This window comes from Saimiri boliviensis, chromosome X (genome assembly GCF_048565385.1).
Source record: "Saimiri boliviensis isolate mSaiBol1 chromosome X, mSaiBol1.pri, whole genome shotgun sequence".
NCBI classification, from domain to species: Eukaryota; Metazoa; Chordata; class Mammalia; order Primates; family Cebidae; genus Saimiri; species Saimiri boliviensis.
The window spans coordinates 37,107,273-37,135,251 of record NC_133470.1 but is presented as its reverse complement, the minus strand read 5'-3'; the positions used below and the strand labels follow the sequence as shown (position 1 = coordinate 37,135,251).

The window sequence follows — 27,979 nt, the reverse complement described above, 5'->3', positions numbered from 1 at the left end:
GAACGTAGGACTGGTGGTCAGAGGGGGTAGCCAGTTGAGGGATCTTGGAACCCACGGGGTGAGGCGGCCTCCCGAGTGCAGACCTTTCTGTCAGTCTCGAGCGACGGTCTCCAACCAGAGTGTCAGTCTTTCCTGATCTTGTGCCTCCGCCCTGCTACGGACACCAGGTGTGAAAGGCGGGGCTGGTTGGGGTTTCGCTCTAGCAAGTACACAGACGCCAGCACCTGCTGGGAAGAAGCCAGGCACCTCGAGGAACCCCTGCCCTCCACGTAGTGTTGCCAGATAAAATACAGGACGCCCAGTAAAATTTGAATTTCATATAAACAAAGATTATTTGTTATTATGTCATAATTAATTTATAGGACATACTTGTAGTAAAAGAAGTATTACTGGTTATCTGAAATTCAAATACAACTGGGTATCCTATATTTTGATTCGCTAAATCTGGCAAGTCTACCTCCAAAGACTTAACGATGTACAAGGAGTTATGGGACAGAAAGTTAATTAATAACTTAATTTTCTCATTCACTCAGTTTCCAATCTGGGCAAGGTGTTCCATGAGGATGTATGAAGGCTAGACATAGTAATTAGACTAGAATCCTTGCGTCCCGCAGTTCATAGTCTTTTGCCTATAATGTGAGGCAAGAAGGGACACACTATAGCGTCTGCAGGTAGAAAATGACACCCCAGCTGATGACCTTGAAAGGTGGAAATAGTTTCATATCCAAGGATAGGAGATAGGGAGGTTGTTCCAGTGAAAACTGTAGGTAAGGAGGAGAGAAAGGCCCATCAAGTGTGCATCAGTTTGATCAAAGAAGAGATCATATAAGAGGAGGCACAGAGCTAAAACTTTCAGTTAGGAACATATTTATTGAGGATCTTAAATTGTACTTAAGAGACCTACACTAAGCCATTGAAGGCATTTGAGCATGGTTTAGTGCACAAATGTAAGACAAAGTTATTGGGGCGGGGAGGGGGGGAATGCCTTATAGTTTCTTCAGTTCCCAGTCTCCATTTTCTTCCTGGAGTTTCCTGAGGGTGAAAAAAATGAGAGTGAGTTAAAAGCAGTGACCCCAAGAGTTCCCCAGATAGCAGACCCACTCTAGGAAAACCTTGCCCAACTGAAAACTGAATCAGAAAAACACTCTCGAGGCCAGGTGTGGTGGCTCACGCCTGTAATCCCAGCACTTTGAGAGGCCAAGGAGGGAAGATCCTTTGACATCAGGAGTTGAAAACCAGCCTGGATAACATAGCGAGGCCCTGTCTCTTGATTAAAAAAGAAAGCAAGCAAAAAAAGAAAAACACTCTCTAAATAGTCTGAACTTTCTAGAACACATTATGCTTGCCAAAGCCACTCTCAGTTTAGGGAATAGAGTCGATATCCTCACCCAACGTCAAGAAACAGGAAACTCTCAGACTTGCTTTTCCTCTAGAGGAGAATTTGTACAAATGGGACTTTAGAGAACTCTGAAAGGTAAAAAAGATATTTTTCCATTAGGCATGTGAAATTATTAGAACCAAAATGTCTAAAGCACCTAATTTCCAAAACATCTACTCTAATGTGACTGACTTGAAAAAAATTAATCACTTTTTGTGGTTGTTGACATCGAGTTTCCCTCTTGTTGCCCAGGCTGGAGTGCAGTGGTATGATCTCGGCTCATTGCAACCTCCAACTCCTGGGTTCAAGCTATTCTCCTGCCTCAGTTTCCCAAGTAGCTGGGATTACAGGCGCGCGGCACCATGCCCAGCTAATTTTTGTATTTTTAATAGAGATGGGGGTTTCATATTGTTGGCCAGGCTGGTCTCGAACTCCTGGCCTCAGGCGATCCACCCACCTTAGCCTACCGAAGTGCTGGGATTACAGGCGGGAGCCACCGCACCCAACCGAAAAAAAATTAATCAGTTTTAAATATTCATTTTTAAGCATGATAAATTTACAATCTCTTCACACCAACTAAGATTTCATTCTTTGTCCATCTTCCTGCGTGTCTTAGAACAGGTTTTGAATCACAGGCCCTGCAAGAGCTTATCTAAACCTTATTTAGGGACATAATCAGCTAAAGTGGAGCAGACTGCCTGCCGTTTCATCTAGCCTAAAGAAACAAGGAAAGGAATGAATGTTTCTGTTCTTAAAATAGTTCTAGTACATTCTTATTTCTTTGAATTTGAGGAAGACCAAACATTTTGTAAATAGATTTGAATATACGATTAATCCCCACCCCCCCATTCCCCCAGAAAACCTCACAATCTTTCCCACTTCATTTATGTCTTGAGAAATAACATTCCTTTTTGAGCTACCAGCGAATAGCTTATTATTTACATCTAAGGACCCTTTTCACCTGAGGTCGTAAAGGGGCATTGCTGTTCCTTACAGCCTTGGAATTTAGCAAGATAAACATTGTCAGAAGCCCTCTCCTTGTTTCATAGATTGAGAGATTGAAGCCTAGGAAAGGGCATGTGTACTCAAGGTCACATTCTGAATCGTCAGCAGTTCTGCTTCGTGAATGCAGCTTTGCTGATTCAATCTTCAGTGCTCAGTAAACAACTGGTGATGTGCGGTTAACTTTTCCACTGAAGCATTTAGAGATGGATATGTGTGTGGCAGGGTAATACAATATTTGAAGTTATGACCCCATTTGTTAGCCTAAAACAAGCCTTTCTCCCCCCTCCCCCCAGGTCAAATAGGCAGGACTCTAGCCATCCGTTGCCCTGAGGGGAAGACTCTCAGGAGAACCAGAAAATAAATGTAAAATTCTTGTCTCTTGGGTTTCAGAGCTAAAGGTCCAGATGCATAATTTGAAAGAATATATAATTCCAGTTGCTTCCCTAAGTCCCGCCCCCAATTAAGTCCAGCTGTGAGTTCTGAGTGATCCCAGAGTGAGCTCGGTGACATGAGTTGATCTCTGCAAACCAGACATCCTATCTGGGATCCCTGTGGAGGCGAAGATCGTGCCCCTCTCCCAGACCATGCAGCCTCCACTCAGTAAAAATTAAGAATTTCTGTTCTTCAAAAGGTACTCTATACAGTATAGAAAGGCGTGGGGGAGAGAAGAGCAGCTTTACAGTTTGGAAACCCAACAAATACTACCTAGGCTAAGTCACCAAGGTCAACACCAACAGTGATCGGTCACGTTGACAGTGTGTGCCCTTGATGTGATACAATGATAATGACAGGCACTTCACCTCTATGATCTTCCTCCCGCAAACCCATAACCCCAGTCTAATAATGAGAAAAACATCAGACAAATGCCAGTAGAAGGCCATTCTACAAAATATCTGACCACTGCTCCTCAAAGATCATCAAAAAGAAGGAAAGTCTGGGCCAGGTGTGGTGGCTTACACCTGTAATCCCAGCACTTTGGGAGACTGAGGTGGGAGGATCACTTGAGGTCAAGAGTTCAAGACCAGCTTAGCCAACATGGGGAAGCCCCATCACTACCAAAAAGTACAAAAATTAGCCAGGCATAATGGTGGGTGCCTGTAGTCCCAGCTATTCGGGAGGCCAAGCGGGGAGAATCACTTGAACCCTGGAGGCGGAGGTTACAGTGAGACAAGCTTGTGCCACTGCACTTTAGCCTGGGCAACAGAGTGAGACTGTTACAAAAGAAAAAAAAATTAGCCAGGCATGGTGGTGTATGCCTGTAGCTACTGCGGAGGCTGAGACAGGAGGATCACTTGAACCCGGGAGGTTGAGACCGCAGTAAGTCCAGATTGCATCATTGCACTCCAGCCTGGGTGACAGAGGGAGACCCTGTCTCCAGAAAAGAAAAAAAAAAGAAGCTATATTTTTAAAGGGTCCAGCATAGGTGACAAAAGTTTAAGGAAAAGCAAGGAAACAGTTACCATAAAAATTAGAATAGCGATTCCCTCTAGGGTGGAGGGGAGGAAGATGTGTCTGAAAGAGACATGCAGAAGTATTTGTGAGTGCTGGTCATTTCTGAATGGTGGTGTTTGGTTGTTACACTAGTGTGCATTTTGTGATTATCCATATTTTGAGCATTGATATTGTATGTTCACTTGTGCGCTGTATTTTCCAGTAGAAAGGTTTTAAAAATCTAGTTTGCTTTTTCTGAATCTTGAGAAGGCACCCTTCCCTTTGACTTGGTAGAAATTATTTGTATGTGGTTTCAATTTATGTTTGCAGAATCTCGTGTTTACAAAACATGTCTTCAGGGAGTGTGGAAGTTTCCAAAGAAAGGCCAGTGTTGTGGTTGGCATGCTAACCGCCGTCTTCCAAGAGATAGTAGAGATGGCATTTCCCATGGGAATTCACTATAAGGCAAAAGCCGGGCCTTGGCCTTCCAGCCTGAGAATCCCAGTTCTATCAGCATCCCAGAGTTAATCCAATTGGGTGACATCAACCCAAAATAATAAGCTCATAAGATCTTAATGTTGCAAATAGCAGTTTGTTCATTTACAGTGAGATATATAAGTGTGTAGTCTGCATATTCATGTCAACCTGGCTAGTGTATTCTCTCCAAAAATGCAAGTGACATAGGACTCTCTGAGTTACTCAAAATAGACTTGGTGAGTATACAATCAGAGCAAATATTTAATTCATTAGGCTCCGTTGTACCCATGTCCACATCTGGAAGGTACTCACTGAGCAGACTGAATATTTGTATCAGACTGACAGGGAACTGTACTAAACCATATATTGGGGATGACTGCAAGGACCACACCTTGCCATTTATGATAGCTTTCAACCATTTCCTCTACAGTCCTGCCTGTACTTTATTTTTTTTTAAGGTGGAGTCTCACTCTGTTGCCCAGGCTGGAGTGCAGTGGGGCAATCTCAGCTCACTGCAACCTCTGCCTCCCAGGTTTCAGTGATTCTCCTGCCTCAACCTCCTCAGCCTCTCCTGCGCCACCACACCCAACTAATTTTTGTGCTTTTGGTAGAGATGAGGTTTCACCATGTTGGCCAGGATGGTCTCAAACTCCTGGCCTCAAGTGATCCACCCGCCTTGGCCTCCCAAAGTACTGGGATTACAGGTGTGAGCCATCGTGCCTGGCCCTGTTTGTATTTTAGGAGTCCACATCCCTGGCAGAATAAACTAGGAGTGGTCACATGGCCCAGACTGGGCCAATGGGCTTCTCTATCCTAGAATTCTGGGATTGAGGCCAAAAGATGCTAGTGATTCTTATATAACAGTTGAACAGGGAGACCTGTGAATTACCATCTTTTGCCACATACTCAGAGGTGGAGAAGCTGGGCTGCAGAAAGAGAGGAGCAAAGCAAACATCCAGAGACAAGTAGATAGGAAAGACCAAATGTGCCTGCAATTCCTGCCAGCTCTAAAATTCTTTTCTCATCTGTGGGGAGACTCAGCTGCAACCCCTGACTTAGAACTGTGTGTGATGACCTAGAATTCTTATAACTCAACCTCTTCTTCTTTAAAAAGTATTATTATTATCATTATTATTATTATTATCATTATTTCTATTTGAGACGGACTTTCGCTCTGTTGCCCAGGCTGGAATGCAATGGTGTGATCTCAGCTTACTGCAACCTCCACCTCCTGGGTTCAAGCGATTCTCCTGCCTCAGCCTCCCAAGTAGCTGGGATTATAGACATGCGCCACCACGCCTGGCTAATTTTTATATTTTTAGTAGAGACAGGTTTCACCGTGTTGTCCAGGCTGGTCTTGAACTCCTGACCTCAGGTGATCCACCCACCTCGGTAAAAAATATTTTTAACTGTGATAAAATACACGTAACATAAAATTAACCATCGTCACCATTTTAACTGTACAGTTCACTGGCATTAAGTACATTCACATTGTTGTGCAGCCGTCACCACTGTCCATCCCCAGAACTCTTTCATCTTGCAAATCTGAAACTCTGTACCCATTAAACAATAATACCCCACTACCCCAGATGCTGGCAACCACTGATCTACCTTCTGTCTCTATGAATTTGACTACTCTAGATACCTCACGTAAGGGCAATCATACAGTATTTATCTTTGTGTGACTGACTAATTCTACTTAGCATAATGTCCTCAAGGTTCATGTTGTGGCAGGTGTCAGAATTTTCCTTCTTCAGGTTGAATAGCATTCTGTTGTAAGAATGCACCACATTTTGTTTATCCATTCATCTGTGGATGGACACTCCGGTTTCTCGCACCTTTTTGCTATTGTGAATAATGCTGCTATGAACATGGGTGTGCAAATATCTCCTTGAGGCTGGGCATGGTGGCTCACGCCTATAATCCCAGCACTTTGAAAAGCCGAGGTGGGCAGATCACTAGACCCAGAAGTTTGAGACCAGCCTGGGCAACGTGGTGAAACCCTGTTTCTACCAAAAATACAACAACAACAACAAAAATAGCCAGACATGATGGCAGCCATCTGTAGTCTCAGCTACTTGGGAGGCTGAGGTGGGACAATCACTTGAACCTGGGAGACGGAGGTTTCAGTGAGCTGAGATTGCACCATTGCACTCCAGCCTGGACAACAGAGACCCCGTCTCAAAAACAAAAATCTCTTTGAGACCTTTCTTTCAATTATTTTGAGTATATACCCAGAAGTGGAAATGCTGGGTCATATGGTGTCTGGAGCTGCTGTTTCGTGTTGCTATAATAGAATACCACAGACCGGGTAATTTATGAAAAAAAGCACTTCTTTCTTCCAGTGCTGGAGGCTGGAAAGTCCAGTATCAAGTTGCTGGCATCTGGTGAGTGCCTTTTAGCTGTGCTATCCCATGGCAGAAGGCAAGAGGGAGAGAGAGAGAAAGAGAGCAAAAGAGGGCCAAACTCACTTTTTAAAACCAGCTCATTCTCCGAATATTTAACCCATTTCCTCAATAATAACATTAATCCATTCATGAAGGCAGAGTTCTCATGACCTAATCACCTCTTAAAGGTCCCACCTCTCAACACTGTTGTTGCATTGGGGATTAAGTTTCCGACGCATGAACTTTAGGGGACACATTTAAGCCATAGCATGTGGTAATTCTGTTTTTAATTGTTTGAGGACCTGCCATACTATTTTCCTTAGAGGCTGGACCATTTTACATTCATATTAGCAGTGCATAAGGGTTTCCATTTCTTCACATCCTCAGCAACACTTGTTATTTTCTGTTTTTTTTTTTTTTTTTTTTTTTTTTTTTTTTTTTTTTTTTTTATAGTAGCCATCCTAATGGATGTGAAGTTAACCTTCTCTTTTGCATCAGCTGGTTTGATTGAATGTCTGGGGGAATGTAACCAAAAGATCCTTGGCTAAAATGAGCATGTTCTCGTCTGAACACTGCTTGCATATCCTTATTCTTTTCTTAGGCTCCTATATACTTCTACTGACAAACCTCGCCTTCTGATGAGTACATCCTTTACTTAAGGTCTGTCAACATTTTCTTTTTTGAGATGGAGTCTTGCTCTGTCACCAGGCTGGAGTGTAGTGGTGCAATCTCAGCTCATGGCAACCTTTGACTCCCTGGTTCAAGCAATTCTCCTGCCTCACCCTCCCAAGTAGCTGGGATTATAGGCACATGCCACCACACCCAGCTAATTTTTTGTATTTTTAGTAAAGATGGGGTTTCATCATGTTGGCCAGGATGGTCTCCATCTCCTGACCTCATGATCCGCCCACGTTGGCCTCCCGAAGTGCTGGGATTACAGGCATGAGCCACTGCACCTGGACAACACTTTCTTCTTCTTTTTTTTTTTTTGAGACAGTGCTTGCTCTGTCACCTAGGCTGGTGTGCAGTTGCATGATCTTGGCTCACCACAACCCCCGCCTCCCAAGTAGTTGGGATTACAGGTGTGTGCCACCACATACAACTAAGTTTTGTATTTTTTAGTAGAGACAGGGTTTCTGCTATGTTGACCAGGCTGGTCTCAAACTCCTGGCCTCAAATGATCCACCCACCTTGGCCTCCCAAAGTGCTGGGATTACAGGTGTGAGCCACTGCACTTGGCCTGAATGTTTTTTTTTTCTGAGATGGAGTTTTACTCTTGTCGCCAAGGCTAGAGTGCAATGGCTTGATCTCGGCTCACTGCAACCTCCATCTCCTGGGTTCAAACGGTTCCCCTGCCTCAGCCTCCTGAGTAGCTGGAATTATAGGCGCCCTCCACTATGCTGGGATAATTTTTGTATTTTTAGTAGAAATGGGGTTTCACCAAAAAAAAAAAAAAAAAAAGAAATGGGGTTTCACCATGTTGACCAGGCTGGTCTTGAACTTCTGACCTCAGGTGATCCACCTGACTCGGCCTCCCAAAGTGCTGGGATTACAGGTGTGAGACACTGAGCCTGGTCTTACTTGGTATGTCTTGTTTTCCTGACTGAGGCAGAGGGCAAACCTATTTCCAGTTTTAGTGGGCACTTCATCTCATCGAGCCACTGGATACTGACTTCAGCGACTTTGGGATAGTTCTTCCCAAATCCTCTGAAAAAAACCTAATCAAATGCACTGCATCTTCTGACTCTATGATAATAAAAGTGAGAATATTCATTATCTCTGAAGGTGAGGGAGGCTGACTTGAAGGGCATAAGGGAAGTGTCTGGGGTTCTGGAAATGTTCTGTGTCTTGATCTAGGTGGTGGTTACATGCGGGATATACACAGGTGAAAATACAACAAGTTGTCTTCTTATGATTCATGCAAGTTAGAGTTCCTAGCTGTGTGAAAGGGGGGAAAAATATGTAAGCATGTTACCATATCAAATTACACCTAAAAAATTTCAGCCAGGCGCAGTGGCTCATGCCTGTAATCCCAGTGCTTTATGAGGTCAGAAGTTTGAGACTAGCCTGGCCAACATGGTGAAACCTCGTCTTTATTAGCTGGGTATGGTGGCAGGTGCCTGTAATCCCAGTTACTTGGGAGGCTGAGGCAGGAGAACTGCTTGAACCCAGGAGGCAGAGGTTGCAGTGAGCCAAGACTGGGCCACTACACTCCAATCTGGGCAACAGAGTGAGACTCTGTCTAAAAAAAAAAAAAAAAAAAAAATGGCAAAAGTGCGGTGTTTTCAGTTTGCACCTAGTGGATAAGCATATTTACACGCACATGAATAGGAAACATTATTTGTTACTTGTTCATTCACCTATTCATTCATCCCTTTATCCAATATTGTGTGTTTATGGTGCACTGTGTGAACACTGGGCCCTACTGACTTAAGAGCTGAATCTTAGGGAAATAAATGGAGAATTTATGTCCCATCTGAAGGGGTAAAGAAGAAAAAGCTTATTTCCGCATGGTTCAGCTCCAAGTTAGCAGGGCCCAATATGCGCAGAGCACATTGTAAGCACACGGCAATGGATGAAGGAATGAATGAATGAGTGAATGAATAAATTAACAAATGATGGTTTCTGTTTATGCCTAAGTATGGAATAGAGGGAATCTTCTGGTAGTAAAGGGATCACAGTAAGTTCAATTTCCAGATATCAGAGTTGTTTGAACCAGAATGACTCCATCTTGAATGGGGCTGGGTAAAACGAGCCTCAGACCTACTGGGCTGCCTTGCCAGGGGGATTAGGCATTCTCAGTCACAGGATGAGTTAGGAGGTTGACACAAGATACAGGTCGTAAAGACCTTGCTGATAAAGCATGAGGTAAAGAAGCCAGCCAAAACCTGCCAAAACCAAGATGGCGATGAAAGTGACCTCTGGTCGTCCTCACTGCTCATTACGTGCTAATTAGAATGTATTAGCATGCTAAAAGACAGTCCCACCAGCACCATGACAGTTTACAGATGCCATGACAATGTCAGGAAGTTACCCTATATGGTCTAAAACGGGGAGAGGAACCCTCAGTTCCGGGAATTGCCCACCCTTTCCTGGAAAACTCATGAATAATCCACCCCTTGCTTAGCATATAATCAAGATATAACTATAAGTACTATCAGGTGAGCAGCCCGTGCTGCTGCTCTGTCTGTGGAGTAGCCATTCTTTATTCCATTACTTTCTTAACAAACTTGCTTTCACTTTACTCTATGGACTTGCCCCAAATTCTTTCTTGTGTGAGATCCAAGAACTCTGTCTTGGGGTCTGGATCTGGACCCCTTTCTGGTAGCACAGATAATTACAAAAGCAAAGACAGGGCAAGATCTCATCTCTGCTACAGCTCTTTTCAAGACAGAATCTCTGAAGCTGATAGGAGCTGGTTGGGGTGCTTGATGTCCTGAGCAGATCCTCTGTCTCCTCCCACCAGCTCCCCTTCTGTCTCTTCTGCCTTCCCCATTCTGCTTTGAACCCACGATTCAAAAAACCACAGCCTGATTCCCTTTCCTCCCAGCATGTGACTGCCCACCTTCCCTTTCTATAGCGAGCTGCTGATTGCTGCTGTGGAAATTCCCCTACCCCTGGGGAGTGGCTGTCATGTGGGCCTTCAAACCTGCCTAACCACCCTTTCTCCTTCCCCACTCACTGCTTCCCCGCTTCCTCCCCATCCCTGAAGCTGTTTAAAGCTTCCAGCAGTGTCTTCAAGCTCCTCCCTCCTCCAGGGAGAGCACACTGCAGCTTCCCCTAGTCATTGAGCATCGTCCTGCTGACCATAGGGGAAAGAGTCTAGACTTGGAAGTGTGAATTGGTCATTATAGATCCATTACCAGCCTCAGGAAAACCAACTGTGCTCTCTTCTCTCATCACCTCTGGCAGCTACTTCCCCTTCTTTATGAATGCGATGACTTATTAATGAAAAATCTCCGGTCTCTAGATACCCTTCCTCATCCCCAGGAGGGCCATTCCAGGAACCCTGCATCTAGTGGCCTGTGGGAATGCCTTACACTGGCCGACTCTTGGGTATTAGGGAGAGCCTACAGAGGAGCATGGAAGCCTGGCTTTGCATTGTCGTTGTCCTCATCCATTTCAGTCTTGAGTTCTGAGTGCACTAGGTGTGGTGTCAGGGGTGGAGAGAGAAGGACGTCTCAGACTGAGACTTTGCCTTGGAGGAGCTTACAACCCCGTGTTCCTAACTCACCTGGTGTTCGGACTTGTGATCTGGCATTTGCTCTCTCCGTCATCCACAGTTCAGCTTTCCACTTGGTGCCCGGTTCAGCTTTCCAGTTAGAATTTGTTTGAATGAGCTTTTCATTTTAGAATAGGTTTCAGTTTATAGACAAACTGCAAAGATAGTGCAGAGAATTATCATATACTGTACAGCCAACTTTCCGCTATTGTTTTTTTTTTTTTTTTTTTTTTTTTAGAAAGAGAGAAAGAAAAAAGAATAAAGAAGAGGAAGAAAAAGAGGAAGAGGGAGAGAGAATGGGGGTATTGCTTTATTGCCCGGGCTAGAATGCAGTCTAAATATGGGTATGCCTATAATTGTGCTTAATAATGGAGACATGAAAGAAAATGAGGGAAGAGAATAACAAACAAGGAGCCAACCAACATTTCGTTTAAACTTCTAAGTTGATATGACGTGGTACTGATAAGAGTGTATGTTTTGTGTATTTAAAGTGGAGAGTTCAAGGCCGGGCACGGTGGCTCAAGCCTGTAATCCCAGCACTTTGGGAGGCTGAGGTGGGTGGATCACGAGGTCAAGAGATCCAGACCATCCTGGTCAACATTGTGAAACCCCGTCTCTACTAAAGGTGCAAAAAATTAGCTGGGCATGGTGGCGCGTGCCTGTAATCCCAGCTACTCAGGAGGCTGAGGCAGGAGAATTGCCTGAACCCAGGAGGCGGAGGTTGCGGTGAGCCGAGATGGCGCCATTGCACTCCAGCCTGGGTAACAAGAGTGAAACTCCGTCTCAAAAAAAAAAAAAAAAAAAAAAAAAAGTGGAGAGTTCTATAAATGTTAATTACATTTACTTGTTCCAGATCTGAGTTCCAGTCCTGGATATCGTTGTTAATTTTCTGTCTCATTGATCTGTCTAATATTAATGTTGAAGTCTCCCACTGTTATTGTGTGGGAGTCTAAGTCTATTAGTCTTCTATATCTGGGTATTCCTGTATTGGGTGCGTATATATTTAGGATCTTTAGCTCTTCTTGTTGTTGCATTGATCCTTTTATCATTATAGAATGTCCTTCTTTGCTTCTTTGGATCTTTGTTGCTTTAACGACTATTTTATCAGAGGCAAAAATTGTAACTTCTGCTTTTTATTTATTTATTTTTGCTCTCTGTTTGCTTGGTAAATCTTTCTCCATCCCTTGTTTTGAGTCTTTGTGTATCCTTGCATGTGAGATGGTTCTGGATGCAGCATACCGATGGGTTTTGGTTTTTTATCCAAATTGCCTGTCTGTCTTTGGATTGGGGGATTTAGTCAATTTAAATTTAGAATTAATAATGATATATGTGAGTTTAATACTGCCATTTAATATTAGCTAGCTGTTTTGCCCATTAATTGATGTAAATTCTTCATTATATGGATGCTTTTTACTTTTTGGTAGTTTTTAGAAAGGCTGATACTGTTTGTTCCTTTCTATGTGTAGTGGTTCTTTCAGAAGCTCTTGTAAAGCAGGCCTGGTGGTGATGAATTCTCTGAGTGCTTGCTTGTTCACAAAAAACTTTATTTTTCCTTCACTTATGAAGCTTAGTTTGGTTGGATGTGAAATTCTTGGTTGAAAGTTCTTTTCTTTAAGGATGTTGAATATTGGTCCCCAATCTCTTCTGGCTTGTAGGGTTTCTGCTGAGAGATCTGCTGTAAGTCTGATAGGCTTCCCTTTGTGGGTAACCTGACCTTTCTCTCTGGCTGCCCTTAGTATTTTCTCCTTCATTTCAACCCTGGTGAATCTGACGATTATGTGCCTTGGAGTTGCTCTTCTTGAGGAATATCTTTGTGGTGTTCTCTGTATTTCCTGGAGTTGAATATTGTCCTGCCTTGCTAGGTTGGGAAAATTTTCCTGAATAATATCCTGAAGCATATTTTCCAGCTTGGATTCATTCTCTTCGTCACATTCAGGTACACCTATCAAGCATCGATTAGGTCTTTTCACATAGTCCCGTATTTCTTGGAGACTTTGCTCGTTCCTTTTTATCCTTTTTTCTCTAATCTTGTCTTCTCGTTTTACTTCATTGAGTTGGTCTTCGACCTCTGATATCCTTTCTTCTGCTTTATCAATTCGGCTGTTAAAACTTGTGCATACTTCACGTAGTTCTCGTATTGTGTTTTTTTCAGCTCCATCAATTCAGTTATTTTCCTCTCTAAATTGTGTATTCTTGTTAACATTTCGTCAAACCTTTTTTCAAAGTTCTTAGTTTCTTTGGATTGGGTTAGAACAAGTTCTTTTAATTCACAGAAGTTTCTTATTATCCACATTTTGAAGCCTGCTTCTATAATTGGAACACACTCGTTCTCTATCAAGCCTTGTTTTCTTGCTGTTGAGGAGCTGTGATCCCCTGCTGAGGGAGAGGCGTTCTGATCTTGGGTATTCTCAGCCTTTTTTGGCTGTTTCCTTCCCTTTGTTGTAGATTTATCCATCTGTGGTCTTTATAGTTACCGTCTTTGCAATTGGATTTCTGAGCGGACGTCCAACTTATTGATTCTCAGCGCCAAAATCTGAGCAACCCACTGCGCCCACTAAATCAGCGGCGTTAAGATTGATGGTGCTTTTCTGACTCTGCACCAAGAACCGATGCTCTGAGGCGCCGGCAAAACCGCCTTGCCGGTCACAAGAGTCGCGCTGGTGACCTGTGGGGCTCCTCCGCTGGGAATCTCCTGGTGCGTGAGCAACAAGAATTCATGTGAAGGTGTGGCGTCCTCTCGTTCTCTGCGCTTTCACTGGGAGCTCCAATCCCGAGCTGCTAGTGATCAGCTATCTTGGATCTCTCTCTCCATTATTGTTAACATGATACATTAGTGTGGTGTGTTTGTCAGAACCAATGAACCAATATTAATATATTAACAATAAAGTCCATACTTTATTTATTTATTTTATTGAGATGGAGTCTTGCTCTGTCTCCCAGGCTGGAGTGCAGTGGCACGATCTCGGCTCACTGCTACCTCTGCCTCCTGGGTTCCAGCAATCCTCCTGCCTCAGCCTCCTGAGTAGCTGGGATTACAAGCGCCTGCCACCAAACCCGGCTAATTTTTGTATTTTTAGTAGAGATGGGTTTCACCATGTTGGCCAGGCTGGTCTCAAATTCCTGACCTGAACTGATCGGCCCACCTCAGCCTCCCATAGTGCTGGGATTACAGGCACGAGCCACCATGCCTGGCCACCCAGGTCTATACTTCAGTTTTTACCTAATCCAGCTGGAGTTTTGATTCATTTTCTTCCCCTCTTCTCCTGAACTGCGTTGGCTTGGGCATGGATGTTCCCCACCTGACGGCCCCCTGCCCTCCTCTACTCCTTCCTGTCCACAATTCTTTCTGACCCAGCTCTGTCCCTGGCAATTACCGCACCAGCAGACAAGTCTCAATTCTAGAAGCCCCAGTGACCTGAAGTGACATTTATACCTGAAGCCATCATGGCGTTTCCTTCAATCATTGTGTTTTTCCCTCTTGTATTGATGTTAGGTTTAATTGTATCAAATTTTACCAAACCGGAATGGTCCTATACACACTTGGCTTCATCAGAAATGATTTGATTGCAAGTGACTCATTCGCTCCCCTTAAGACCTTAACAAAAAGTGGATCCTTTACTGGAAGGATAACAGGATATCTAACAACAGTATTGGGTAAAGAGCTAGTAAGACATAGATTCTATTATCCAACTGCCTGTGTGACCTTGGATCAGTTACTGTACCTTTCAGTGCTTAGTTGCCTCATCTGTAAAATGGGACGGATAATGGTATTGACCCCATAGGTCACGTGAGGATTAAATGAGTTAACATGAGCAGAGTGCCTAGAACTGTACTTGGCTAGGGAACACTCCATCAGCCTGACCTATAATAATAATGAAGACAGGTCAGGCATGGTGGCTCATACCTGTAATCCCAACACTTTGGGAGGCCGAGGCAGGCGAAACACTTGAGGCCAGGAGTTTGGAACCAGCCTGGCTAACATGGTGAAACCCTGTCTCTACTAAAAATACAAAAATTAGCTGCGTGTGGTGGCAGGCACCTATAATCCCAGCTACTGGGGAGGCTGAAACAGGAGAATTGCCTGAACCCGGGAGGTGAAGGTTGCAGTGAGCCAAGATGATGCCATTGCACTCCAGCCTCCAGTCTGGGTGACAGAGCAAGACTCTGTCTCAAAATAATAATAATAATAATAATAATAATAATGATTAAGATGATGATGATCAGGGTGTCTCTTGGAAGAACCAATGGGTGGGAAGCGTATCAGGAACATGAGAGAAAGATAGGAAAGCAGGTTCTTATCCTCTGTTAAGGTGATGGGGTCTCTGTTTCCTGCCTTTCTCTGGGTATTTGATCCATTCTTCTGCCTTCCTCTGCTGGCTGGGACACAGGGTGGAAACTGAAGCTTAACTGTCTAGTGCCCCCCAGCTAGGAGACTCAGTGTTGGTGTTGACATTACAAATTTTTGGAAGAAAGAAACAGAGCAGCTCCACCAGGGCCAGGCAACGTCCAGCGGTCCTAATAGCTGTTGGTGTGTGTGGGTGTGGATGTGCAAACAACAGACTCTTAGGACTTCCTCTGCCAGACTGAGGAAGCAGTGCCCGCTCTCAAAAGGGGTGTCTTGGCTATCTATAGCTGCACACCAAGCCACTCAAAACTTAGTGGCTTCAGACTGGGTGTAGTGGCTCACACTTGTAATCCCAGCACTTTGAGAGGCCAGGGCAGGCAGATAGCTTGAGCTTAGGAGTTTGAGACCAGCCTGGGCAACATGGTGGAACCTCTTCGCTACAAAAAACAAAAAATTATCCAGGCGTGGTGGTGCACACCTGTAGTCCCAGCTATCAGAGAGGCTGAAGTGGGAGGATCACCTGAGCCCTGGAGGTCGAGGCTACAGTGAGCCATGATCGTGTTACTGCACTTCAGCCTGGGAAACAGAGTGAGACTCTGTCTCAAATGAAAAAAAAAAAATGAAAGAAACAACAACAACAACAAAAACCTTAGTGGCTCCAAGCAACAATATCCATTTATTAGCTCTCAGGGTTTCTGCGATCAGAAATTTGGGAGCAGCTTGGCTGGGTGGCACCTGGCTTGGGGTCTGTCAATGCCATTGCAGTCATACGGGGCTGGAGGTGGTGTCATCTTTAAAGCTTCTTCATTTAACGTGTCTGGCACCTGTGCTGAAAAGACTCAAACATCTAGGGGCTGGAAGTGTTGGGGCATATTGAGCATCTCTCTCTCTCTTTCTCTTTTTGATATGGAGTTTTGCTTTTGTTGCCAGGCTGGAGTGCTATGGCACAATCTCGGCTCACTGCAACCTCTCTCTCCTGGGTTCAAGCGATTCTCTGCCTCAGCCTCCTGAGTAGCTGGGATTACAGGTATGCCCCACCATGCCTGGCTAATTTTGTATTTTTAGTAGAGACGGGGTTTCTCCATGTTGGTCAGGTTGGTCTCGAACTCCCGACCTCAGGTGATCCACCCGCCTCAGACTCCCAAAGTGCTGAGATAATAGGCATGAGCCAATGTGCCTGGCCCTCTCTCTATTTCTACCTGACCTCTCCACACATGGACCTTCTAGCAGGTGGCTTCAGGGTAACCAAATGAATTCCATGGAAACACTGGACTCCAAAGGTTCAGGTGTGTGTCTCCAAAAGGAGAAGACCAGGTGGAAGCCATAGCACCTTTTATGACCTAGCTTTAGAAAGTCATTGAGCAGGCCGGGCACGGTGGCTCACACCTGTAATCCCAGCACTTTGGGAGGCCGAGGTGGGTGGATCACCTGATATCAGGAGTTCAAGACCAGCCTAGCCAACATGGTGAAACCCTGTCTCTACTAAAAATTTTTAAAAATTAGCTGGGCATGGTGGCAGGTGCCTGTAATCCTAGCTACTTCGGGAGGCTTAGGCAGGAGAATTGCTTGAACCCAGGAGGCAGAGGTTGCAGTGAGTGAGATTGTGCCATTACACTCCAGCCTGGACAACAAGAGCGAAACTCTGTCTCAAAAAAAAAAAAAAAAAAAAAAGTCACTGAGCGTCACTTCCTCTGTATTCTACTAGTCAAGGCAGATAGAAGGGGCTGCCCATGTTCAAGGGGAGGGAACATAGACCCCCCTCCACCCGTTGGTAGAGGCCTGTCAAAGTCAAAGTCACATTGTAAGAAAAGCCTGTGGGTTAGAATATTTATTGGTGTGGCTATCTTTGGAAAATACAATCTGCCATAGGGGTTTGCATATAGATAGGGAGACAACGGTTGTCATAGCTAATGGAATACTATATAGCTAATGAAATACTATTTTACCCAACAATATATTATAAGCATTTCATCACATAGTTATTCTGCAACATCACTTTATAAAAACTTTTAATTTTTACAATGTGACCAAAGTAACACAGCTTGTGAAAAAAAAAAAAACCTCAAAATACAGAAATGCATAAAGAAAAACATGGGCCAGGTGCAGTGGCTCACGCCTGTAATCCCAGCACTTTGGGAGGCCAAGGTGGGAGGATCTCTTGAGGCCAGGAGTTCGAGACCAGCCTGGTCAACATGGTGAAACCCCATCTCTACTAAGAATATGAAAATTAGCAAGGCATGGTGGCACGTGCCTGTAATCCCAGTTACTCAGGAGGCTGCGGCAGAAGAATCGCTTGAACCTCGAAGGCAGGCAGAGGTGGCAGTGAGCCAAGATCACGCCACTGCACTCCAGCCTGGGGGGTAGAGCAAGACTCCTTCTCAAAAAACAACAACAACAACAACAAAGAAAAACATGTAAGGTTTCGGTCATCTCTTCCTTCTCTAGACGTAAAAATAAGTTCTATATTTGTCTAGACTTTCTGGTCTACCTATTCAATCATATATATAATTTTTAATTTTTTCAGAAAAATATTACATTACACATTCTTGCTTATTTCACTTTAAAATATCTCAGCGGCTGGGTAAGGTGACTCATGCCTATAATCCCAGCACTTTGGGAGACTGGGGCAGAAAGATTGCCTGAGGCCAGTAGTTTAAGACCTCCCTGGGCAACGTAGTGAGATCCTGTCTCTCTCTCTTAAAAAAAAAGATAAAATATCTTAACTACCATACCGTGTCAGGAAGTATTTATCCTATTCTTTTTGATAGGTGTCTGGTATTCTACTGTCTGTGTATGGTGTCTGTAATATACAGATAGTGTGTTAACAATGTGTGTTACTATATTTACCTTAAGCTACCCTCTTGGAACAATCAGTTGCCCTTTACAGGTGTTGCCAGGTATGTTGCTAATGAGCATAATCAATGTTCAAATCAACCTGCACAATGGCTATTTGAAATAGGCTCTTATTGCCGGGTGAGGTGGCTCACTCCCGTAATCCTAGCACTTTGGGAGGCCTAGGTGGGTGGATCACAAGGTCAGGAATTCGAGACCAGCCTGGCCAACATGGTGAAACCCCGTCTCTACTAAAAATACAAAAATTAGCCGGGTTTGGTGGTGGGCGCCTGTAATCCCAGCTACTTGGGAGGCTGAAGCAGGAGAATTGCTTGAACCCAAGATGGGGAGGTTTCAGTGAACTGAGATTGCGCCACTGCACTCCAGCCTGGGTGACAGATCACAGATCAACACTCTGTCTCGGGAAAAAAAAAAAAAAAGAAAGAAAGAAATAGGCTCTTATTGTTGAATTAAGAAGTATTAAAGGTATATGGATTGGCTGCGAGCTATGTTAGAGATCCTCCTCACCCTTGCATGACCAATGTGATTGAATCTAGATGGGCATGTGGTCCATGCTCAGTAGCACCTAAGGCTAGATGTCCAATAAACCCTTTGTCTAGCCATGAATTTGGATGCTCTGGTTGCCTGATTCCACCTACAAGGCTAAAGGAATCCTGTTTTCAGAACACTGTAGACTTCGCTGAAAATGGACCTTGTACGAAGGACCAAGAGCTGGGTTTGAGTCCATCAAAGAGGTTGTACAATTGTTGTGCCTGCTTGCTAATATATATGGCCAACTTGGGCCAGAGACCTGCTTTTCTTCTAACCCAGTAGCAAGGTGGGGAATAAGTAGGCTCCACTTACTTTGGACTAATGGTGGCTACAGAGAGCTTCCATGTGTGCCTGACCAAATCGGCCTAAGTCACTTCACAACATAATCAGTGCATCATAATTTATTTTTCCAAACCCATTCCAACAGACATTTAAATTGCTTCTAGTGTTTTGTCTTTACATAAAATGCTGCAGTACCATCTGTTTCACAAAATATCTGCAAAATTCTTTTTAATAATTGCAAAATATTTTTGCATTTTAGACTTTTTTTTTTTTTTGAGATGGAGTCTTGCTCTGTTGCCCAGGCTGGAGTGCAGTGGTGCGATCTCGGCTCACTGCAACCTCCGCCTCCTGTGTTCAAGCTATTCTCCTGCCTCAGCCTCCTAGGTAGCTGGAACTACAGGTGCCTGCCACCACGCCTGGCTGATTTTTGTACTTTTAGTAGAGATGGGGTTTCACCATATTGGCCAGGCCGGTCTGGAACTCCTGACATCGAATGATCCACCCACCTCAGCCTTCCAAAGTGCTGAGCCGCTTTGCCCAGCTGTATTTTAGATTTTGGTAGAATCTAGATTTGAACTCAGATCTGATTGATGGCAAAGCTTTTTCAATACTTCTAGACAGAATTTTCTGGAAGATTGAACCTGGGGGTGCCAGGGGCTAATTGTGGATGTTCCTGTTTGGGGATTCTATCCCAGACCTCAATTGACTTTTCACCTCTCTGGGTCAGCTGAAAATGATTTCCCACCCTTGTTACAAGAACATTTTTCTGAACAAACACACAAGAAATGTTGTTACAAATTAATTCTCAAACTCAGGAAGGTAGAAAACTTAGATTGTTCAGTACGTGGAATTAAATATAACCCCATGCATGGAGCAATACATATAATGTCCTAATTAATAATTCAGAGCATCAAGTGCATTGTGGGAAGATGTCATGTCTGCAGTGCCTATTTGTGGGAAAATTTCCTACCTTAACTGCATTACACTCACTTTCTACCCACAAATCAAAAAGAAACCAGAGACATTTGCCAAGAAGTGGCAAGCATATGTTAATGACAAGAGGCAGGAATAGTATTATACAAATTTACCAGTTACAGTGTCACTGAATAGAGAAGAACTTCTTTAAATCCAATCTTCTGAGACAATGGAGATTTTGATGTGGATTTTTGCCTCCATTATGGTGTTTTATAGTCTGTGTTCCTAAGAACTGGGTCAGATTTTGCAGTAGGTCTGTGATTTATTTGGACAGCCTGATACTTACATTCCTAGGCAAGCAGTATATATGATGCCATTTTAATATTGGAATTTTTAAGTTAGAGGGTTTTTTTTTTCCTTTTTTTAAATTGAAGTAACAGCTCACCACCCCCACACAGTGCATTCTATACATAGTTCAATGTCACTTAATTTTTTTCTAAATGAATCCATCTGTGATTTCCCCTCTTACAGACTCAGTATTTTTCTTTTCTTTTCTTTTTTGAGACGGAGTTCCTCTCTTGTTGCCTGGGCTGGAATACCATGGCATGATCTCAGCTCACTGCAACCTCCGCCTCCTGGGTTCAAGCATTTCTCTTGCCTCAGCCTCCTGAGTAGCTGGGATTACAGGTGCCCGCCACCAAGCCCGGCTAATGTTTTGTATTTTTAGTAGAGTCGGGGTTTCACCATGTTGGCCAGGCTGGTCTTGAACTCCTGACCTCAGGTGATCCACCCGCCTTGGCTGTGCCCAGCCCAGACTCAGTCTTTTCCACTCCACATATATCTTCTCCCTTGTCCCGAGCCAGCCAAAAGTAAGTTGTATCTCTTCTGATCCTCTAGGGTATGTTATTATTCTTTATCTTACACAACAGGATACTTCCTTTAGTTGGAACTTTAATTTGTTTCTAAGCAAGAGAACTTACTGGTTAAAAGTTGTGTGAGTCCTGTTAATAAGTTTATTCAGTACAGTTACAGTCATGCGCCATATAATGATGTTTTTGATCAACAGTCCAGACTGCATATATGAAGGTGGTCCCATAAAATCATACCATTTACTGTGCCTTTTTCCATGTTTAGATACAGAAATACCATTTTGTTACAGTTGTGTGGGAAGTAGAAAAGTTCCTTTTAAAAGTTTCCTTTCTTGTTAAAGAATAAGTGTGCTAATAACTCTGTTAAGCCCTCTCCTATGTAGCTGTTAGACATGCCATGCTTATAGGCATGTAGTACATTCTGTGTCCTTGTACTTTAACCAGGATATCTGTACTGGACGTGCTCACAGCCATGTCCCAGCTCCCCATTGCTTTAACCTGTTTAGAAAATTTGAAGTTGTTAGCTAATTGAGTTTTAGTTTAGATTGTGAGGTCCGGCTCCAGCCAACAGAGATCACACACAGCTGTAAGAACGACCCCAAATGCGCAAGAAATAAATTTGTGTTTTCCTTTGTTCTTTGTACTCTTGTGGCACCATGGTTAGTGAGAGTACCCTTCCTGCAATCCTGGAAGTAAACATTGCGTTGCTGAAAGATCCTTCGTCTCAGTGCTCATTTTTCTTTGCCGCAACGAGCATCTATTTCCAACAAGCTGCCTAGAGTATGCAGTATAGTCACATGCTGTACAGGTTAGTAGACTAGAAGCAATAGGCCACAGCATACAGCCTAGGTCTGTGGTAGTAGGCAATCCCATCTAGGTTTGTGTAAGCACACTCCCTGATTTTGCACAGTGAGAAAATTGCCTAACCATGCATTTCTCAGAACGTATCCCCCTTGTTATGTGAGGCATGAATGTATTTGTAAGTGGCATGTAAACCAACCGGGAAGTCAACCAATAAAGGGCTTTCAGTTAAATAGCTCAGAATACATTTATACTTCAGAATACACTGTACTCTGAAGCTGTAATAAGAACAGAAAGCTCTATGGATCAATTGTAGATATATTGTTAAGTATAAAAAAAGTAGCAGCACATTGTGTATTGCATGCCACCATTTATGTAAAAAGGGGTGGAATATATAAAGATATATGTATATTTGCTAGTATCTACGTAAAAGAACTCTGAAGGAAACACAAAAAACTGATCAAATTGGTTGCTTTTGGGGAGAAGATATGGATGGCTGGTGGCAGGAGTGGGGAGACTATATATCCTTTGTTACCTTGTGAATTTTGAACCATGCAAATGTACTACCGGTTCAAAAAATAAAGGAACGTGGCCAGATGCGGTGGCTCACACCTGTAATCTCAGCACTTTGGGAGGCCAAGGGGGGCGTATCACTTGAGGCCAGCAGTTCAAGACTAGCCTGCGCAACATGGTAAAATCCTGTCTCTATCAAAAACATAAAAATTAGTTGGGCATGATGGCGAGCACCTCTAGTCCCAGCTACTTAGGAGGCTGAGGCAGTAGAATCACTGCAACCCAGGAGGCGGAGGTTGTAGTGAGCCAAGATCATGCCATTGCACTCCAGCCTGGGCAATAGAGCAAGACTAAACAGCAAACAAAAGGAAGGCAAAACAACAACACGGGCTGTCTAGGAGGAGTTAGCAGATCACCTTGGAGCTGACCTTGATCCACCTCTCTTATGGCCATAAATCTTACTGGTGACAGATTGGCATCGGGAGGGGTACAGCAAGACCTTTCTTTGTGTCTGGATATGACCCGTTTCTCCCACTAACTCTTGGTACACAAAGACTATCCCAGGTCAAGTTTTTGTGAGGGGTCAAGGAGATTCCTGAGATGAGAGAAATCAGGGTCTGTCTCTCTCTGATGGGTGGAGAGGGTCTTGGTGGGCTCAGCTGCCAGACAGAGGACATGGGAACCGTTGGGGAACTCACCAGGCAAGAAGAAGCTGGATGAAGCTCAATATCGTGGTATGGATTGTTGCTGGGAAAGGCAGATTCTTTGTGTGTGTGTGTGTGTGTGTGTGTGTGTGTGTGTGTGTGTGTGACAGAGTTTCATTTTTGTCACCCAGGCTGGAGTGGAGTGCAATGGTGCATTCTCAGCTGCAACTTCCGCCTCCCGGGTTCAGGCGATTCTTCTGCCTCAGCCTCTCCAGTAGGTGGGACTACAGATGTGTGCCATCATGCCTGGCTAATTTTGTATTTTTAGTAGAGACAGGGTTTCATGTTGTTGGCCAGGCTGGTCTTGAACTCCTGTCCTCAGGTGATCTGCCCGCCTCAGCCTCCCAAAATGCTGGTATTACAGGCATGAGCCACTGTGCCTGGCTGGGAAAGGCAGATTCTTATCCAGGGTGTGGTTGGGACTGCTGCTGCTGGACCTCAGATGTGTTGTGGAAACAAGAGCTGAGTGTTTCAGGGTAAAGCAGAGTCATCACTTGGGATCCCAGCTCATGGTACCTCATCCCAGGGGTCACCAGAGGGAGGGGTCAGCCTTCCTTGGAGGATAGCCTTTAGGGCCTAGACAGGTGCTGGGCTGCAGTGAATTAGGATGGTTGGACAGAAACAGACTACTGGTTTTTATCAACAAAACTCAGGGACTGGCCAGGTGCTATGGCTCAGGCCTGTAGTCCCAGCACTTTGGGAGGCTAAGGCAGGAGGATTGCTTGAGGCCAGGAGTTCAAGACCAGCCTGGGCAACATAGCAAGACCTCTCTATAGAAAATAAAAAAAATTAACCAGGCATAATAGTGTGCCTGTAGTCCCAGCTACTCAGGAGGTTGAGGCAGGAGGATCACTTATGCCTGTAATAACCTACCCTGGGCTAGCATCACTGACTCCAACTTAGCTGTAAACTCCAACCTAGCCTTCCCCTCCCTACCACAGTCCCTTTGGGTGCATAACTGGGCCACACTGACGCTGTGCTTATGTCACACTGACTGTGCTTATCCTACCATATAACCAATGTAACTGCATCCTGCTTGGCAGGCACACCTGCTATTGTGTATAATTCTCTTTGAATCCCCCATGGTGATTGTTTGGAAATACCCTTAGCAACCAACAATCCTGGGAGCCTCCTCCCCGCTGGTTACTAGCTAACTTGCCCATTCTGCTTCTGTAAAATTCTGCTTCAGCTGGGCTCCCCCTCCCCTACCTAAATCAAGGTATAAAGGGAAATCAAGCCCCTTCCTTGGGGCTGAGAGAATTTTGAGCGTTAGCTGTCTCTCGGTCACTGGCTAATTAATAAAGGACTCTTGATTTGGAACTCAGAGCATGGCACATTCCTTCTGACTCACTCGGTTACTACATGCCCAAGCGTTCAAGGTTACAGTGAGCCATGATCACATCATTGCACTCCAGCCTGGGTAACAGAGTGAGACCTCATCCTAAAAACAGAAAGTGACAATAACCATTGAGGTATCATTGTTAATTATTTTGGGGGCAATATTGGTATTCTAGTTCGGTTTACAAGAATTCTTTTTTTTTTTTTTTAAGATGGAGTCTCGTTCTCTCGCCCAGGCTGGAGTGTAGTGGTGCGATCTTGGCTCACTGCAACCTCTGCCTCCTGGGTTCAAGCGATTCTCATCCCTCAGCCTCCCGAGTAGCTGAGATTACAGGCTCATGCCACCATGCCTCGCTAAATTTTGTATTTTTGGTAAAGATGGGGTCCTCGACAACCACTGTTGGAAATAGATGCTCGGTGCCGCAAAGAAAAATCAGCACTGAGACAAAGGATCTTTTAGCAATGCAATTTTTACTTCCTGGACTGCAGGAAGGGTACTCTTGCTAGACAGCTTGCCACAAGAGTACAGTGAACAAAGGAAAACACACAAATTTATTCCTTACCCATTTGGGGTTGTCCTTACAACTGTGTCTGCTCTCCGTTGGCTGGAGCCAGACCTCACAATCTAAACTAAAACCCAGTTGGCTAACAACTTAAAACTTTTCTAAACAGGTAAAAACAGTGGAGAGGTGGGACATGCCTGTAAGCACATCCAGCACAGATATCCTGGTTAAAGTACAAGGACATAGAAGGTACTACATGCCTGTAAACATGGCATGTCTAACAGCTACATAGGATAGGGCTTAACAGAGTTATTAGCACACTTATGATTTATTCTTCACCAAGAAAGGAAACTTTAAAGACGAACCTTTTTACTTCCCACAACCACTTTGTCAAGCTCATTTCTTTGTATGACAATAAATTTGGCTGCAGCAGCAGGATGGTAGACCTCATGGTCCACATGGCCTCCAAGGAGTAAGACTCCTGGACCATCAGCCGCAGCGAGAGCATGAGAAGAGAGGCCCTCACTGCTGGGGGGGTCCCTGCCACACTGACTCCCCACCACACTAAGAATCTCCCCTCCCCACTGTTTCCACACAGACCACCTGGAAATGGAGGGGCCTAGGGAGCCTTCCCATTATTTGCTCACATCTACTGCCCCTGTGCCATGTGGAGCACCTTGAAGGCCATGACTTTTGTCTTCCCAGAGCCTAGCACAGTGCTGGGCCCTTAAAAGGTGCTCAAAAAAATTTCAATGAGTGAATGAATGTATGAATAAAGAAGTGAATGAGTGTCTGACCATTGTGGTAGACTGCCAATTGGTGGCCCCTAATGAGCCTAACCTTCCAACCCCCGCATTCGTGCCCTTGTGCAGTCCCACACTGACTCTGAGCTGGGAAGTGACGCATGTCATTTCAGATCACAAACCAGTGTGCAGGATCAATCATATGGACCCGCCTAACTGCAAGATGGAGGGGAGCAGTGACAGCAAGACATGAAGCAAGATCTCTAAGGCAGACCTGCTTAGATATAGACAAATTCTTTATTTTTGTTTTTGTTTTTGTTTTGTTTTGTTTTGAGACAGAGTCTCCCTGTGTCACCCAGGCTGGAGTGCAGTGGTATGATCTCAGCTCACTGCAACCTCGGCTTCCTGGGTTCAAGTGATTTTCCTGCCTCAGCCTCCCAAGTAGCTGAGATTACAGGCATGAACCACCACATCAGGCTACTTTTTGTATTTTTAGTAGAGGCGGAGTTTCACCATGTTGGCCAGGCTGGTCTCGAACTCCTGACCACAGGTGATCCACCTGTCTCGGCCCCCCAAAGTTGGGATTACAGGTATGAGCCACTGCACCTGCGCTGATATGGACAAGTTCTTACTCTTTGGCTCCCTTATTCCTAAATTTGTATCTTTCTAATGATAAATATGTGTATAGACTATTCCTACATATTCTCACCTATGTGATCCTTGTAAGAATGCTCTGACAGAAATGTCACTGTTGTTATTACATTTTATAGACGAGAAAACTGCAACATGGAAAACTGAATCAGCCAGTTAATGAGGAGGTTGGGGTTCAAACTTCAAAGCCAGGCTGTTTCCCCAGCCATAGTCACCCTGGACTTCTAACGATCCAGGCATGTCATTGTAGAGGACATCCCGAAGAACAAACATGGAACAGATGGAGCCTGGGTCAATTTTCAGGAACAGGCCTAGTCTCCTTCCCCATCCACACACTGTAAGTAGTTAAAACATTACAGAACCTAGAGAGACTGAGAGAGAGTTTGATTGGCCAGCTTGGGTCACGTTTCCATCCCTATAATGGGAGGATGGGGTCATGTTATTGGTAGCAGTATAGAAAGGAAAGATTCATGCTAAATTTGCTTTTTGTTTTTCCTTTTTGTTGAACAGGGTCTTTCTATGTTGCCCAGGCAAGCCTCAAACTTCTGGATGTAACGTATCCTCCCGCCCCTACCTCCCTTTGTTGAGATTACAGGGGTGAGCCACTGTGCCCAACCTGAAGAATTCATTCTAAAGGAAGAGGAGTGCTGTTACCAGAAGAAGATAGCCAGGCATGCTGTGTAGACAAAATCCAGGGCGACTCACACTCTTAAGTTTGGAATCAGTAGGTGTTAGGGGTTGAACTGTGTCCCTCCCCTCACCAAAAGATATTATGTTGGTGCAAAGGTGCAAAATTAATTGTGGTTTTTAGTAGAGACATGGTTTCACCATGTTGGCGAAACATGGTGGCGAAAAAAAATTGTGGTTTTTGCCACTACTTTCAGTAGCAAAAACCACAATTACTTTTGCACCAGCCTACTATGTTAGCACCCTAACCCCCAGTACCTCCGAATGTAACTGGTATCCTTATAAGAAGGAGAAATTTGGGCAAAGACATGCATATAAGGAGAATACCATGAGAAGGGGAAGGTAGAGATGGGGGTGATGCTTCTGCGAGATAGGGAACCCCCAAGATTGCCAGAAAACCACCAGAAGCTAGGGGAGAAGCATGGAACAGATTCCGCTCATAGCCCTCAGGAGGAACCAACCCTGCCGACACCTCGAGCTAGACTGCCAGCCTCCAGAACTGAGATAATACACTTCTGATGGTGAAGCCAGCCAGTGTGTGGTCCTTTGCTCCAGTGGACTAATAAACTTGGAAGGACAAGTAGGATTCTAACTAAGGCTGCTGCCATCCCTGTCCATCGCTAACCTATTTCTGCCTCTTCTCATGTTTCCTTTGCCCCTCAGCTCCTACATCAATGCTCTTCCCCCAGTCCACTCACTTCCTTCCAGTCTCCAGCCAGCAAGAACCCCGTTCCCAAGCCACTGCTGTGTGCATTTGTATCCCAGAATCCTACTCTCTCCAAATGAAATAACAGTCCTCAGGGCCGGGCATGGTGGCTCATGCCTGTAATCCCAGCACTTCAGGAGGCTGAGGCAGGTGGATCACCTGAGGTCAGGAGTTTGGGACCAGCCTGGCCAACATGGTGAAACCCCGTCTCTACTAAAAATATAAAAAATTAGTTGGGCATGGTGGCACATGCCTGTAATCCCAGCTATTTGAGAGGCTGAGGCAGGAGAATCACTTGACCCCAGGAGGTGGAGGTTGCAGTGAGCTGAGATTGCACCATTGCACTCCGGCCTGGGCAACAAGAGTGAAACTCAGAAAGAAAGAAAGAGAGACAGAGAGAGGGAGGGAGGGAGAGAGGGATAGAGGGAGAGAGGGAGGAAGGAAGGGAGGGAGGGAGGGAGGGAGGGAGGGAGGAGGGAAGGAAGAAAACAGTCTTCCCCTAAGGAAGGGTGAAGGGTAGGATTTGGCCTGCTCTTTGCCTGTGTGGGTTGTCTTCTGTGTCACTCACCTCCAGATGGGCTACAGGAATGAGTGGCCCACTAACTCCTGCCCTGTGTGGCTGGTGGGGGGTGAGGAGG

General features: G+C 44.7%; 1 long non-coding RNA gene across 1 annotated transcript; it reads left to right on the top strand.

Annotated features, from left to right (window-relative positions):
• Nucleotides 1-5: 5 nt before the first annotated feature.
• LOC141582745 (uncharacterized) lies at nucleotides 6-27,731 on the top strand. The gene is made up of 3 exons (XR_012515623.1): nucleotides 6-167; nucleotides 26,068-26,285; nucleotides 26,459-27,731. It is a non-coding gene; the product is annotated as an uncharacterized LOC141582745 (long non-coding RNA).
• Nucleotides 27,732-27,979: the final 248 nt, after the last annotated feature.